Source organism: Ascaphus truei, chromosome 1, assembly GCF_040206685.1.
Source record: "Ascaphus truei isolate aAscTru1 chromosome 1, aAscTru1.hap1, whole genome shotgun sequence".
Taxonomy (NCBI): domain Eukaryota; kingdom Metazoa; phylum Chordata; class Amphibia; order Anura; family Ascaphidae; genus Ascaphus; species Ascaphus truei.
Genome location: NC_134483.1, coordinates 159,061,405 through 159,076,087, shown reverse-complemented (window position 1 = coordinate 159,076,087; position 14,683 = coordinate 159,061,405). Strand labels below are relative to the sequence as shown.

At 43.0% G+C, this 14,683-nt stretch overlaps 1 protein-coding gene and 1 long non-coding RNA gene across 4 annotated transcripts in view; both read left to right on the top strand.

Moving 5' to 3' along the window:
* UHRF2 (ubiquitin like with PHD and ring finger domains 2) overlaps positions 1-14,683 on the top strand; it is a 123,302-nt gene that overhangs the window by 17,402 nt on the left and 91,217 nt on the right. The window lies entirely within an intron of this gene.
* On the top strand, positions 10,868-14,530 carry LOC142493079 (uncharacterized). Its single transcript, XR_012800975.1, has 3 exons — positions 10,868-10,894; positions 13,212-13,366; positions 14,463-14,530. It is a non-coding gene; the product is annotated as an uncharacterized LOC142493079 (long non-coding RNA).

The following is a 14,683-nucleotide window of genomic DNA, read 5'->3' as shown; positions in this document are numbered from 1 at the left end:
CTCCCATAGGGAGGGGGAGCATGTGTTACATTTGGTGGCGCTGCAGAGATTACCATCAGGGCAGGCATTTCCAGAGAGAGAATGGGATATGAGCTGAGGGAGAAGTGAGATCAGTCACTGAACCCTAGCTAACTGTACCCAAGCAGAGTGAGCTACATCCTGATGTACGGTCCCGGGGGGGAAATAATGCCAAAGATCCTATTCCATGCCAGACTGAGAGGTGCTTGAAACCCACCGTATCAGGGCCGTTGCAAGAGGAATTATGCGTGGTAGACCTGGGATTGCTGGAATTCTTGAGATGTGAGATGCCAGAATCGCCTGAAGGGGAAACCATCACATGAATATCCAAAATAAGTACAGTATGTGTGGGTAGTGTCCCAGGAATGGCTCTTAAAATTCAGGAGGCCAGAATCTCCGTTTGATGAGCTGCAGCAATACTAAAGCGGTCCCCAGCACAGGGAGCTACCGTGTGCGCTAGCTGAACTGTATCATAAAATCCACGTGTGCTAGTGTCTCAAGGGGGTTTTGTGGGACCTTGAGGACTGGATCCTACTGTGAAAGAGAGCTACAGCATGTGAAATAGGGGTTCCCGCCAAAAACAGGAGAACCGCGTGGTGAGCTTTGCAAAATGCAAGCTTTGCAAAATGCAAGCTTTCCTTTTGCAAAATTGTGCAGGGCTTGGCGCGAAGCTAAAGCTGCGCCCTGTAATGTGAGTGGCTTGGCGCGAAAGCTGAAGCCGCACCCATGTTCTTTGTGCCTGTACTCCTGGATTCACCTGGGGGAGGAGGCAAGTGATTACTGTGTCACCACTAGGTTGCGTAACCGAACACCAGATGCCGCAGCCTCAGACACACGTGGTGACTCGACAGAGAGAGAGCTACTTGAGACTGCTCCTGCTATACCACTACTATGGCTGAGAAAGGTGCTCCCTTGTATACCCTACCAGGAGGTATCCTGCTGGGACAGATCAGCGGGGAGGACTTTCTGCAGGGCGTATGTTCACGATGTGATTTCCCAGGCTGGGAACTGACTGTAAAATCCCGCTGCAAGAGGTGCGGAACGCCTCATCTGCAGCCAGTACTGTCACCACCACCTGCACCTTCCCAGAAGGATGTGTGGGCCTTCTATGATCGAATTTGCGGCCTGCAGAAACTTACGACGACTGCCTCTCCCAGGGAAGAGCAGGACTGCATGATGGCTCTCTACGATATGTGCCACGCTGAACGGGGGTGCATTGAAAAGGGCCAAAGCCATGACTACATGGCCTGGATTGAGAAATTGTGAGCAGGTTCCCTAGAAGCGGCTTCTGAGGAGGAACGGAGCGGTACAAATCCTAATCCTGATAGTGACTATGTGTTTCGAAAAACCCGGTGACATTCTGTGGGAGGAGGGGACCCTTTTCACCCTCCTTAGCGGAGCAAGCGTGGGTGCACTACTTGCGAGCTACTACAGGTACCGTACTGATGCCCCCAAGATCTTCGACTGCCGTGGTACCTTAGAAGCCCTTACCTGATACCCGGCCGGGAGATCCACAAGACGACATCAGCAGAGCGGTGCGGATACATCCGATTCCCAGGTTCCTACCTAACCATCGAGGGTGCTTCGGCCCAGCTGGTTTCCTGTGGAGGCGGCCATCTTGGAGGTACTGGCCGGTACTTCTTTTCCAGTTGAGACTGCCACGCTTCCGGTGCTATCGGAAGTCGTCATCCCAACTTCCACCGGGGTGAAAACGGAAGTCGTAACCTCCACTACGGTGAGTAAGGCAGAGGCCACCACATTTCTTAAACAGAGTTGTGCCCGATGCAAAGCCATGGACTGACACACTGCCAAGGACACTGCCACTAACAAGGTGTGGCGGTGATGGGCCGAGGTAGGCACAAAGCCTCTAAGGCGTTGGGACAAAATTCTGATGTTCCAAGCGCTACCCAGGACAATAGTATGTATATGGGATGTCTTTGATGATGATGTGCCTAGGTGTGGGTTGTCTGACTATTATATGTATTCACATGAAGGTTCCTGTAACTCTAGTAGTTCTAGACCATCATCTATTGTGGGTTTAATGCGGGAAGAACGTAGTGTGAGGGCTAACGCTTTTTCCAAGAAAGTACCACGGTGGGATCCCTTGTTTCAGGGATATGTGCCGCACATGAATAGGACTAGGTTCCTGTTAATTGAAGGTAACACAGTGGATCACTGGTGGGGCGAGGGAGAATTTACCCCAGAAGAAACGGCAGAGATCCTTAGGGATTGTAGTAAGGATATAAGACAAGGGATGGTAACTCATTCCGAGGCAGAGGTGGTTAAGAAAGATATCTCCGTGTCAGAGCCACTACTTTGGGTGCTGCCAGGGCAAGCTGGCGCGCAGAACTTAATCAAAAATAGCCAGGCGGATCGTATCGTGGTCCAACATTATAGGAAGTCACACGGCTACGATTACACTTATGTTCCTGAGCCCCTTATGAGAGAGGCATAGGCCCATAGGGAGGAATGGCTCAAAGAAGTTGTGCAGTGGCATATTAGTACAATGACAACAAAGTGTCCTATCCAAAAGGGTCTGGAAGGTAGGCAGGAACATTTATATGGACCGGGTCGAGTACATCTCCGAGACAGGCCACAAGCGTTGCTATTTGGTCACTGTACCGGATGGTGAGGGCAGGAAGGTTTGCAAGCCTGATCCCAAGCACTATTACTGAGGGGTATAGATTCTTCAGCGTAGGGAGGATCCACTGTACCCATGCTCTAATGTTATACCATGTTCCAAGTTATTTTTCCGTTCTCCAATTTGAAAATGGTGAGAATGGTAAGAATTGGATGTCTCAGCGGTGGTGTGAGAGTCCACCAGGGGGAGCATGTAGCCAGGTACCCCCTAGACTACTAATCTGCCCTGCCTAACACATAAGCCCTGGTACCAGCGCAGGCAGTGTTAGGGTTTATCTCGGCCATCTGCAGTAAACAACTCCCTAGAAGTGACAGTGGGGAAATTGGTCCAAGGCCGAGGTACTGCCCATAATAGGGTCAGTGATCTGGGACCCTCCCCTGGACAAAATAGGGGCTGCAGCCAAATTACCCTATTTCCTCAATTCTAAGACGCCTTTTTCCCCCGATTTTTTACGTCTGAAATCGAGGTGCGTCTTAGAATCGATGTGAAAAAGTGTCTATAGTACTAACCCCCCCTTTTCACTTACCATGTTTCAGGAGAGGTCCCATGTCAGTGGAGAATGAAGCGGGCGGTGGGAATGTGGCGGGTGTGCGGCAGGACTTGTCCAAAGTTTACAGGTGAATGAAGCTAAGAAGACGGCGGGTGGGGCGGCGGCAGCAGGAGAGCTGAGCAGGAGCAGAGCGGCATAGGGGAACGGCTTGGGAGGTGCACACTGTAACCGGAAGTCAGACACCGGTCAAGTTCCAGTGTTACAGTTTGCAACTCCCAAGCCGTTCCCCTATGCTGCCCTGCTCCTGCGCAGCTCTCCTGCTATTATGATCTCCTTCCGCCACCGCACACCTTCCCGCTGTCTTCTTATCTCCATTCACCTGCAGACTTGGGACCTGTCTTGCCGCACACCCGCCGCAATCCCGCCCGCTGTCCATGTGCAGATGTGGGACCTCTCCTGCCACCACCTGCTTCATCCTCTGCTGACATGGGACCTCTCCTGAAACATGGTAAGTGAAAAAGTAATTTTCCTCGATTGTAAGGGCCAAATCGATGGTGCGTCTTACAATCAAGGAAATATGGTAGTGTGAGTTATGGAAGTGTGGAGCCAGGGCTCTGGTTCACCTTCCTTCCCCTCCCTCAGGCGAGTGGGATCATCTACTCTATATTCCACCAGGGAGTGTGGCAGACAGGGATAGATCTTTGAGGCCTCGAGCCCTGGGTTTAAGTCCAGGGACCAAAAGAAGAGTGTACATGTTGGTATGCTGTAATGTACTTCTGTATGAAGAATAAAGACCCCAGTTCTGTTTAATACTCTTGCCTGAGACTGCAGTTCTTGAGGAGGAGGTGAGTGTTTTTCAATTGGGAAACCTGTTCCTGATGGACCCTGTTGGATTGGAGGTGCTGCAACCAGAGGAGAAAGTACCAAGCACCAAAAGCCTTTCCCGCTTAACCCCTATACCACCAGCAAATACTCAGAGCCTCCTGTCAGCCTAACAGGTAACACCAAACACAGGTAACAAGCAATGAATCTCCCATAGAGGGAGGGGGGAGCACATGTTACACATATATAAACATGATTAAGCATAGAAAATTAAACATTAACCCATTGAGTGTTAGTGTGGCTACCTAGGCCCTTTCAATGAGAGCCTCTAGGTAGCCACATTGGCACTCAATGGCAATTTATAATAAAAGAATGACACCTATCCCATCGATAATGAACGTCGTGCAGCCCCACAGAACCAATCCAAAAAAAGGCCAATCCCATGTCTAAGAAAGGCTATAGAATTAATACAAAAGCTCAATGGCCAATAAAATTAAATTTTGTAAAAACAATCCAAATGCCCAGAAACCCCCCAAAAATTAAATCCAGGCTAGTTGGCCAATTTGTAATCCTACCGCCTGTTGGTCTAACTGTAATCCAGGACCATCCATGGACCTGTGACGGAGGATTCTCAACTTGACCGGATGTCCTAGATCCTCTTGAATGAAGACTCGTCTTCTATAAGTATTTATGTTCTTCTGTTTTTCTTCCAAGCTTTCGTCTTTCTTCTTTAATGTTCTGTCACAGAATGTGGCCTGCTTCGTGACCTCAAATCTTCTATTTTATTTTATTTATAAAATGTTTTACCAGAAAATATGAGAGTTACCTCTCGTTTTCAAGTATGTCCTGGGCATAGAGCTATGATGACAAATAATACATGGTTACAAATACATAGTTACATAAGTGAACAGGGTATACATTATATACAAGACATTGCATGCACAGTTAAAGATATATATTATAGGCGTAAGTAACAGTTACACACCAGATTAAAATATGAGACAGCTTTAGTTTTGAAAGAACTTACACTGGTGGTGGATGTGAGAGTCTCCGGTAGGTTATTCCAGTTTTGGGGTGCATGGTAACTTTGGAGTCTTTTGGATTCAGATCTCGGATGATAATTGCTGCATGTGGTAGGGGTGAGGAGCTTGTTCAGGTAGACGGGTAGATGGGTAGCTTGCCCAGAAAGTATTTGAAGGCAAAACAGGAGAGATAAACTTTGTGCCTAGACTCAAGTTATGACCAATCTAGTTCTTTCAGCATTTCGCAGTGATGTTTGTTGTAGTTGCATTGGAGAACGAAACGGCATAACGAATTGTAGAGGGTATCAAGTTTGCTAAGGTGGGTTTGGGGTGCCGAGCCGTATACTATGTCCCCATAGTCGATAATAGGCATTAGCATCTGCTGTGCGATACGCTCTCTGACCAGCAGACTTAGGCTGTGCCTATAGTGCCGTCGATGGCGACACGATGGGTGGCGTCACCCATCGCCGTCGCCACCGGCAAAATGTATGTTTCGCCGGGCGGCGCGTGATTCCGGCAATTTGATTTGTTCAAAGGCCGTCACGTGACGCGACAACCCTTGAAAAATCACATTTTGCCGGCTACCATTTTCCGCGATGTTGCTTTGTCGCCGTCGCGCGCACTATAAGCGCACATGGCGGCGGCAATGCTTTTGTTTTTGGGCGACGTCGTCGGCACTATAAGCGCGGCCTTAGGGAGGATTTGTTCATATAAAGTACACCTAGTTTGGCAAAGGTTTTGGATGTCAGGGTATCAGTGTGCAGCTCAAATGTTAAATGGGAGTCAAACCATATGCCCAGGTATTTAAAACTAGTAACGGGTGTTAGGGTGGTATTAGCGTTGGTTTTGATCTGGAGCTCAGTCATTGGAAGCTTTAAAAATTTAGCCTGGTTCCCAAATACCATTGTTACTGTCTTGTCAGTGTTTAAAAATGTAGTTTGTTTTGGGAAATCCAATTTTCAAGTCTCAAAAAGTCAGATTGAAGTATGTGTTCAAGTTCGGAGAGGCTACGGCTGTGTGCATATAGGATTGTGTCATCTGCATACTGTACGTGTATTGAGGTTTCTTACAAGCTGCAAGAAGATCATTGATGAACTGCGAGGGCCCTAACCTTTTATACTGGATAGGGCTGTTGCGGAAGACATGTTACAGGGTCACAAGGTGCAGCAACCAATCATTGTTTGCGGTACCATGTGATTCCCTCCATTTCTAATGACATCATGATTTTTGCCAACCAGGGGGAGCTTGTTGAGATGGCCTAGGTAGCTACACTGATACTCAATGGTTCATGTTTAAATTGCTATGTTTAATCATGTTTATATCGTTGTTGTAGAGGTAAAAGTCACTAACTACATTATTTGATTAGCGGAAAAGGTGATTGAATGTTCTTTTTTACATTCGTTGAAAAATCATAGTTCCGTGACTTGTCTAGATTTCAGAAAGTGTCTGGGAAACCTAAGGAAACTCTCATATCAATTGTATCTTACGTGTTTGGCACAGCTGATAATGTTCTTGTTCAAAATGGTGACTGCTTTATAGAGGGTTATTTATTAAAGTATCCAACCTGCGAAATTGTTGCAAAAACAGTGCAAAAACAGCACCATGTCAAAAGAAAGGGAATCCAATTGAAAGCAATTAGATATTTTCTTTCGATAAATCTGGTGCAACATGTTTCTGATGGTTTAAGCCATTTTTGGAGCTGGAAGACTTTAGTAAATAACTCCCCAAATATGTTTTCATTTTTTTTAGGCCTAATATCTCAAAAACAGTGAAAGGCATTAACAGAATATACTGTAAAACACTGCACACGTTGATTAATGATAGATTAACATCTATCATACAGAGTTTTACCATTTTATATATATATATATATATAGAGAGAGACTTAGGCTGGTTCTATAGTGCGGCCGCGTGCTACAGCAGTTATAGATGGCTGAGGTTAGTCAGCCCTTCTATACAAGGGCAGGGAGCGGGGATCCGACAGACAGCGGGGAAGACGGGGAAAATCATCTTTTCGCGCCGCTACCGGCGCTGAATGTATGTGTGTGTGTGTGTGTGTGTGTGTGTGTGTGTGTGTGTGTGTGTGTGTGTGTGTGTGTGTGTGTGTGTGTGTCTGCACAAATGTAATAAATATTTTATTTTTACCAATGTTTTTTTTTTTTTAGTAAATAATAAATTACACATACATACACACACACATACAAACACACACACACACACACATAAACACACAAACACACAGTACCTTCACAGCTCACAGCATACACACAAAAAGCATGCGGCACGTGCACGCGCCTTCGAACAGGCACGCGCGCGCACAGCCGCACACACTTTATAACACACTATATAACAGCCCTCAGACTACATCTGTAAAATTTAAAATTTTCCACCTGATCCCATGTTAACTACTGTGTGTGAATGGCACCATTCCCAAGACGGCTAGTAATCGATATCCAGATACAAGGCTCATAAATGGATTGTTTTAATTTCTATAGTAATGGGATCTATTTTTTGGCTAAATTGTTCTCGGTTTTTTGGGGGGGGAGGGAGGCGGGGGTGCGGTTTACCGTACGTGACAGCGATTTACTTACCGAAGAAGCTAGAAAGGAAAAAGACTGCATAATTCATTCAAGCATTATTCCCCTTTACCTAAAGTAGGTCAGAGCTGCTTTGCATTGGATCAGAATCTCTGGGTTGGCAGGAAAACATAGGGCCTCATGCAGTAAGCGTTGATAAGGGAAATATGGCCATGTTATAGCCAAAATTGGGTTTGAGATTCAGTAAGCGCCGATAAGTGCTTCATATCGCCAGGTTTCGGAGCCGATAATTTGGTTATGGCCAGTCGCCTGCCGATAAGCCTGTTTTCGACACTGATCGCCACTTTTTTAAATCGGCTGGATTCAACAAAAAAAAACAGCTTATCGGGGCTGATCGGCACTACGAAATTGAGATGTTATGGCCGATTTCTCCCGCCAACTAAAGTTGGCAGTTTGGACGGGAGAACGATCGCTAAGGCTGCCGGAACGGCACTTAGAAAAAAAACATCTTCTGTACATCAATGGAAGTCAATGGAGCGGGGACGTATAACAGTATAGTACTGTTTACGTTTCATTGCTCACAATACAAGGGGGATTTGCATTACAGTGTGGGGGCATTCCCTGCATTGTGTCACAGCTGATGTGTCTTATTTGCATAACATTCGACTTTTACATGTTTGCAGCATTTGCGGGTCACATTACTCATCATGTGATGATGTGGCAAGGGAAAATACTATACTACACTCTTAAAGGAGAACCTCACATCATATCACACATTTTACTCAACTCAGCGACAATTATTTACATGATGTCACACATGTCACACATGTCACTCATACACAGTATATTCATCTTCCTTTACATTACACAATGCTTGTAATGTGACACGCATCTTTAAACGTTCATGTACATCTGTCTTCTCATGTTTACATATACTTTTGGGTCCTCCCTATTTTCATGACGTCACTTATTGGACGCTCAATCACATTGCATGTTTACATTGTAACCGTTGCATTACAAGCACTTCAACCTAACTTATACACACATGTACAGTAATTCATCATTGGGACACCTTGTAAACTCATTCTATACCAACTATCCTCCTTACACAAATGCATGCATATGCACACGACTATTCATTGTTGCCAACATGTCACAATAACATGGATAATTACACATGTTACACAAAACTTTTCCCACGTCAATCTCAGCCTTTTTGTCTCATTACATGACTGACTCTTGCGTTCACAAGTGTTACATGCATTGCACATGCAACTATTTATTTGCAAGCAATCTTTGTACAAAGCTTCACGTCACATCATTGCCAAATATCATCATTCCCTGCAGAATACACACAACAAATACTTAGAACAACAAGTGCACACAGCTTGCCACAGAAGTACTTTATTATGTTAATGTAACACCTTGCATTTTACTATGTCACCTGACATCATCACATACCTATTTAAAGGACGCACATTACCTGCTCATTCACAGCTACTCATTTCAAAATGTTGCGAATGTTTAGGAGACGGAGGAACATTCTTTTCTATGACATGCTTGATGATGAAGACAATCATATAGGGCAAGGGAGGGACACACCGAGGGACAGTGACAGTGACGCGGATACGACAGGGACAGGGAGAGGGACAGGCCGAGGGACAGGTAGAGGGACAGGAGATCAGAGGAGAAGACAGAGGAGACAACTTGTGCCTCGTCCGCGTCTGTACAGGGAGAGAACCCTGTTAGATGGGATGAGTGAGGAGGAGATTGTAAGTCGCTATCGTTTGAGTTCAGCAGCAATCTTAGCTCTTTATGAGGAGATAAGGGGGGATTTAGATTTTTTCACAGCCAGAGGTCGTGCAGTCCCTGGGCTTGTTAAAATGCTGTGCTCATTACATTATCTTGCTTCCGCGTCATACCAGACAACTGTGGGCATAGTGGGCGGGGTCTCGCAATCTACATTCTCGCGGGCCTTGACCCAGTTTCTCTATGCACTCAATAGACGCGCTAGGAATTATATTCATTTTCCTACAGAGGCGACAGAGTGGCTGGAAGTCAGGACGGGCTTTTATAATATAGCAGGGATACCATGTGTGCTGGGTGCAATCGATTGCACACATGTTGCTTTGATTGCACCTAGTCAGAGTGAGCATGTGTACCGCAATCGGAAGCACTACCATTCACTCAATGTACAGGTGGTATGTGATGCCACGATGAGGATAATGCATGTGGTACCCAAGTTCCCTGGTTCCAGTCACGATTCCTCTATCCTGAGGAACTCTTCAGTCTTCCATGCGTTCGAAGAGGGACATTTTGAACCTGGTTGGCTGCTGGGTGAGTACATATTTACATGTTCTAACACAAAACACATGTTGATTTAGGAATGTTGGCATTGTACAATTTGATCACTAATGTCAGCTTATGTGTGCTCCATTCATTATAGGTGACTCAGGATACGGAATTAGGCCGTGGCTCTTGACTCCGGTGCTAAACCCTCAAACTGAAGCAGAGGACAGGTACAATGCAGCCCATATATCTACAAGATCTGTTATAGAGAGGACATTTGGCCTACTCAAGACCAGGTTTAGGTGTCTGGACAGAACTGGTGGGGCTCTTCTATACAAGCCTCAAAAAGTGTCTGATATTATCCTTGCCTGTTGCATTTTGCACAATGTTGCACTCAGGCACAATGTACAGTCAGACCTAGCTGAGGCTTTGGTAGACGAGCATCCCACCCATGTAGCTGCTGAAAATGAACAAACAGCCAGTGGTGGCCAGACACGACAGAATCTCATCAATTCATTTTTTTCTTGTAAGTACAAACTCATATGTTCCTAGTACTACTTTTATAGTTTAATTATGTTATATTAACAATAATGTTTCTTTATATAACCTTCTGTTAGGACACAGATGAATATGGGTTGCACACCTTTCTTTTCTCTGCTGTGTGCACAAAGGGATGTGGCACCGGTATGTTATTGTTGCACAGGTTATATAATCCCTCTTCAATTGTACTTTAGTTGTGTGTATGTGAATACAACTTGGGTAACAAAGCAATAATATTTTAGCATTGTGTTATTCCTTATGCTAAGACAAAACACATATTATGCCCATAATCATTCATGCTTCTAGTATGCTTACATACAATGTTATTGGTGCAGTGTAACATGTACATCCATATGATGTGTACACCAGGCTGATTTACATTTTGAATGTCATGAAATATACATGGTGTTGTACATTTAACACCAAATACACACTTTGCTGTGTTGTTTACGGTACTGAAGATGGCATGTCAATGTTTGCAATTTATATATTGTTCCTTTGCATTATAGGTATATCTCCAGTATGACTGATCATGGTATGTATATTTGCTGACATCTCTCATAAGATGTGGCTACCTCAATCTTCCTATAATTATTGGAACTAAAAACCCAACATATTGGTTTAAACACAAATGTTACATATATGTACTTTCTGTATCATGTATATGCATTTAGCTACTCTTGAGCTTTCATGTGCATTGTATTACAAAATGATTACTCACATTTCATCACATTTTATGTATGTTTCCTTATAATTTCCATTAATGTAATATAGAGGTGGTTGGAGAAAAGGGGATAACTGTACTTATTTGTTTACTTACGGGAGCACATTCATCACTAGCATAGACACACTTTTTAAGACAACTGTTTGTGTCTCTATCAATTGGTGTAGGATCCATGTATAACACCGACAAATGATAACACCAGCTTTATTATGGTAGCTTATATCATCATATTGACTATACTATGTATTTCTAAACGATTAATAAACACAGTAAACTATAGTTAGTTAGGTTAATGAAATATACACAGAAACGTACTTCATAACATGATGGTGATGTCATATTCAGAACATCATGCATTGGAGGGGACCATAACATCTGGCCACTAACATTATTTGCTACAGTCCCAAACCATTTTATCTACATACCCATGTAACAAGAGATTTTAAAAATAAATGGCTACTTGGTTGTAAGTGTCCTTTACATTGGGAGAAGGAGTGGCTCACTGAGTAAAGACACACACTGGCACTGATAGTTTGAAGCAGGGGAGTCTGGTTCAATTCCCGGTGTGGGCTCCTTGTGACCTTGGCCAAGTCACTTTATCTCCCTGTGCCTCATGCGGCAAAAAAACATTTGTACGTTCCACGGGCCAGGGACCTCAGGCTGAAACATGTGTCTGTAAATCGCTGCGTACAACTAGCAGCCCTATACATGAACATGCTCATATTATTATTATTATTGTTACATAGTTTCGACAGTCATACGTTCCATTACATATTAGAATACACAAATGTGTTAGCAGAGTGGGAATGGTTGTTATATATAAAACACACCATGTCATAAAATGTTAGTAGTCATTAAAGAACACTCAATAAAAATTCATGAGGCACTCTTTTGCAACATCATTATGTTAATTAAGTGCTTATGCAATATAGGCATAAGGGTATCACATTTTTAATTGTTTGTTAATAAGCGCTGCAAGCAATATAAAATTAGTTCCATATGTAGTATAGTAGTCGGTGGCTCCTCCTCACAATCATCTCATATAAAGGTAGACTCTTCTGAAATCATACATTGATCCGATTGTATCTTCCCCGACATCTCTGAAATACAGCAAACACATGATGGTCAAAGATGGCACCTTACTAGATATGCATCCGTGACAACGCGTTACGCAGCTCTATATGATTGTGTAGATACACACGTCACTCACTTATATGTTAGAAGTAAAACTGTTCATCAGTATGTAATGTTTCTTTAAATTTGTAGCAGGCATAACTATGTATAAGAAGTGAACGTTGCCTGTATACTGAAAGATGTGCGCGCACATCTTTGTGTGCGCACGCACTTCACGCTTGGCTCCACTAACTGTTAGCGCATGCGCAAAACAAAGCGTACGTTGTGCGTTCAATACATGTTGAAAATACCAGTAAACATAACATCTTTATTTCAAATACAATGAAGACGAAACTACATTCGTTCTAAACGAGTACATCTGTATTCTTTTTAAACAGACGTGTTTGAACAGAAAGCACGGCCGATAACACAATGCGCAAATGCAATACGTGTGACGTCATGTTAAGCCAGCGTGAAACGCACGCTAACACTCCTCCCACTCAATTAACATTCGGCTAACGCCCAGGGTACGCCTACAAACACTGAGCCGCACGCATCACACACTGCAGTTACCGTTACTATAACAAAACATGACAGCCAATAGGCTTTGAGGCGCGCACGTCGCTTGGGGGCGGGACTTACATCACTAATCCTTTTTAAGGACGCCTTGGCCCATGACAAGGGTCCCACGTCATACGTGGTGGACCCGGATTTCAATGTTGTAGATGTTGCATGATAACAAAACAGGTATGTGTTAGAGTAATGGTAAAATGTTGCTAATATGTTTAAAGGGATAGGAAAGTACGTATATTTATTCCGTCAGCAATGTGTACTACTCTTTCAGGTCCTACTATATTGTATTAGGAAACAATTTGTTTGTGATCGCTACATGTTATGCAGTCTGCAATGTTACGCTGTATCCACGCATTGAAAGTGAAAATGGTGGTTACAAAAAAAAAAAAAATTTAAACGCAGAGTCAACGCATAACGATTGTTATATTTACCATTCTTCTAGAATTAACTCTTCGCCTGGCTGCAACTGGTCGCTCCAGAAATGCAAGCCATTTTCATCCACGCTTAACCCAACCGCTGAATCCAGTATGGCACATATCTCCTCCAGGATGCGCTCATAGGAATCGCCACTGCTTTCTTCAAATAATTGGTCGGGAGGTAGGTTCATTTCTTCCGGTTCCCATTCCAATGCAATTTCAGCTGAAAGGCTTGGTACATAATCATAGTACTTTTGTTCTTGTACAATGTGGGTTTCAGGAATGGAGGCTGCAGATATTGCAGCACGTATCGATTCAAACGGATCAGTAGTAGCGGATACATTGCTATTGCCATTAGGAATAAATATGCCTTTCACGACAATATAAGTGCCGTCTTTCAGGATAAATTGTTTTTCCGGGGCAATCTTCCAGAAACCATAGGTGTGTTGTAGCTTATCCTGGTCACGTTCAAAAAAGTCATTACTTGATAAAGTGAATCTTATTGAGGAATTAAAATTCCGTGCATGCTTACGGTCTTGGTAATAAGGATATTTTGCTCGAATGAAATCATCGATTTGGCGTGTGCTTGCTTTCTGTCCGCGACTGTTCAAGATGGCTTCACAGATCATGTACTTATACCCTAAAAGGGGATTAATATTGTTAACGAATTCATCAGCCATGTCTGAGTAGCACAAAAGCTGTGTGCAGGTCTGTGTTATTTGCTCATCAAAATGAATGTGCTGAATGGCTAACAAACTCCTGTTTTTCCTTGTCAAGGTCAACAAAACTAACTACTTTGACTCCTTATTTCAAACGCCAATTGGATTTGTTTGTCTAATTGGGTTAACAGTTGTGGTTCGTGATATGGGACTGTGGGAGAAACATTTCTCCTTCTTTTATCTCGTTTGTGAAAAACATCCCTAGACTGTGAATGCGTTCACATAGTGTTTTTTTGAAAACTAACAAAGACCAGTGTGTGAAAATATTTCTTAGCCAGGCATATCAGTAAAAACACACCTGCAAAAAGAAATGTTTTTTCCCCGCTTACATTTCTGTGTGTATGTGAAAGTCTGGTTAACTCCCTGTCTGCATGAGTTTAAATACGTGTGTATATATATATATATATATATTTATATATATATATATATATATATATATATAAATATATCTCTTATAAAAATATATATATATTTATATATATATATATATATAAATATATCTCTTATAAAAATATATATATATTTATATATAATATTTTATTTTTTTTTATATTGCAGGAGTACACACAACATTGATGGCATTAAGTATACCTTGTATGAAACCTATTTAAATGGTGAGAAACATGATTGAATTAAGTAATAAACATTTGTTTAAGCACAATACTGTTAGAGTCTCATACTTAGGATATTTCTCAAACATTAGGCCTGTATTATTAAAATAGTGTGCTTTCACAAGGAAGCATGAAGTGTATTAGTTTGTGTATACCAGTTTATATAGT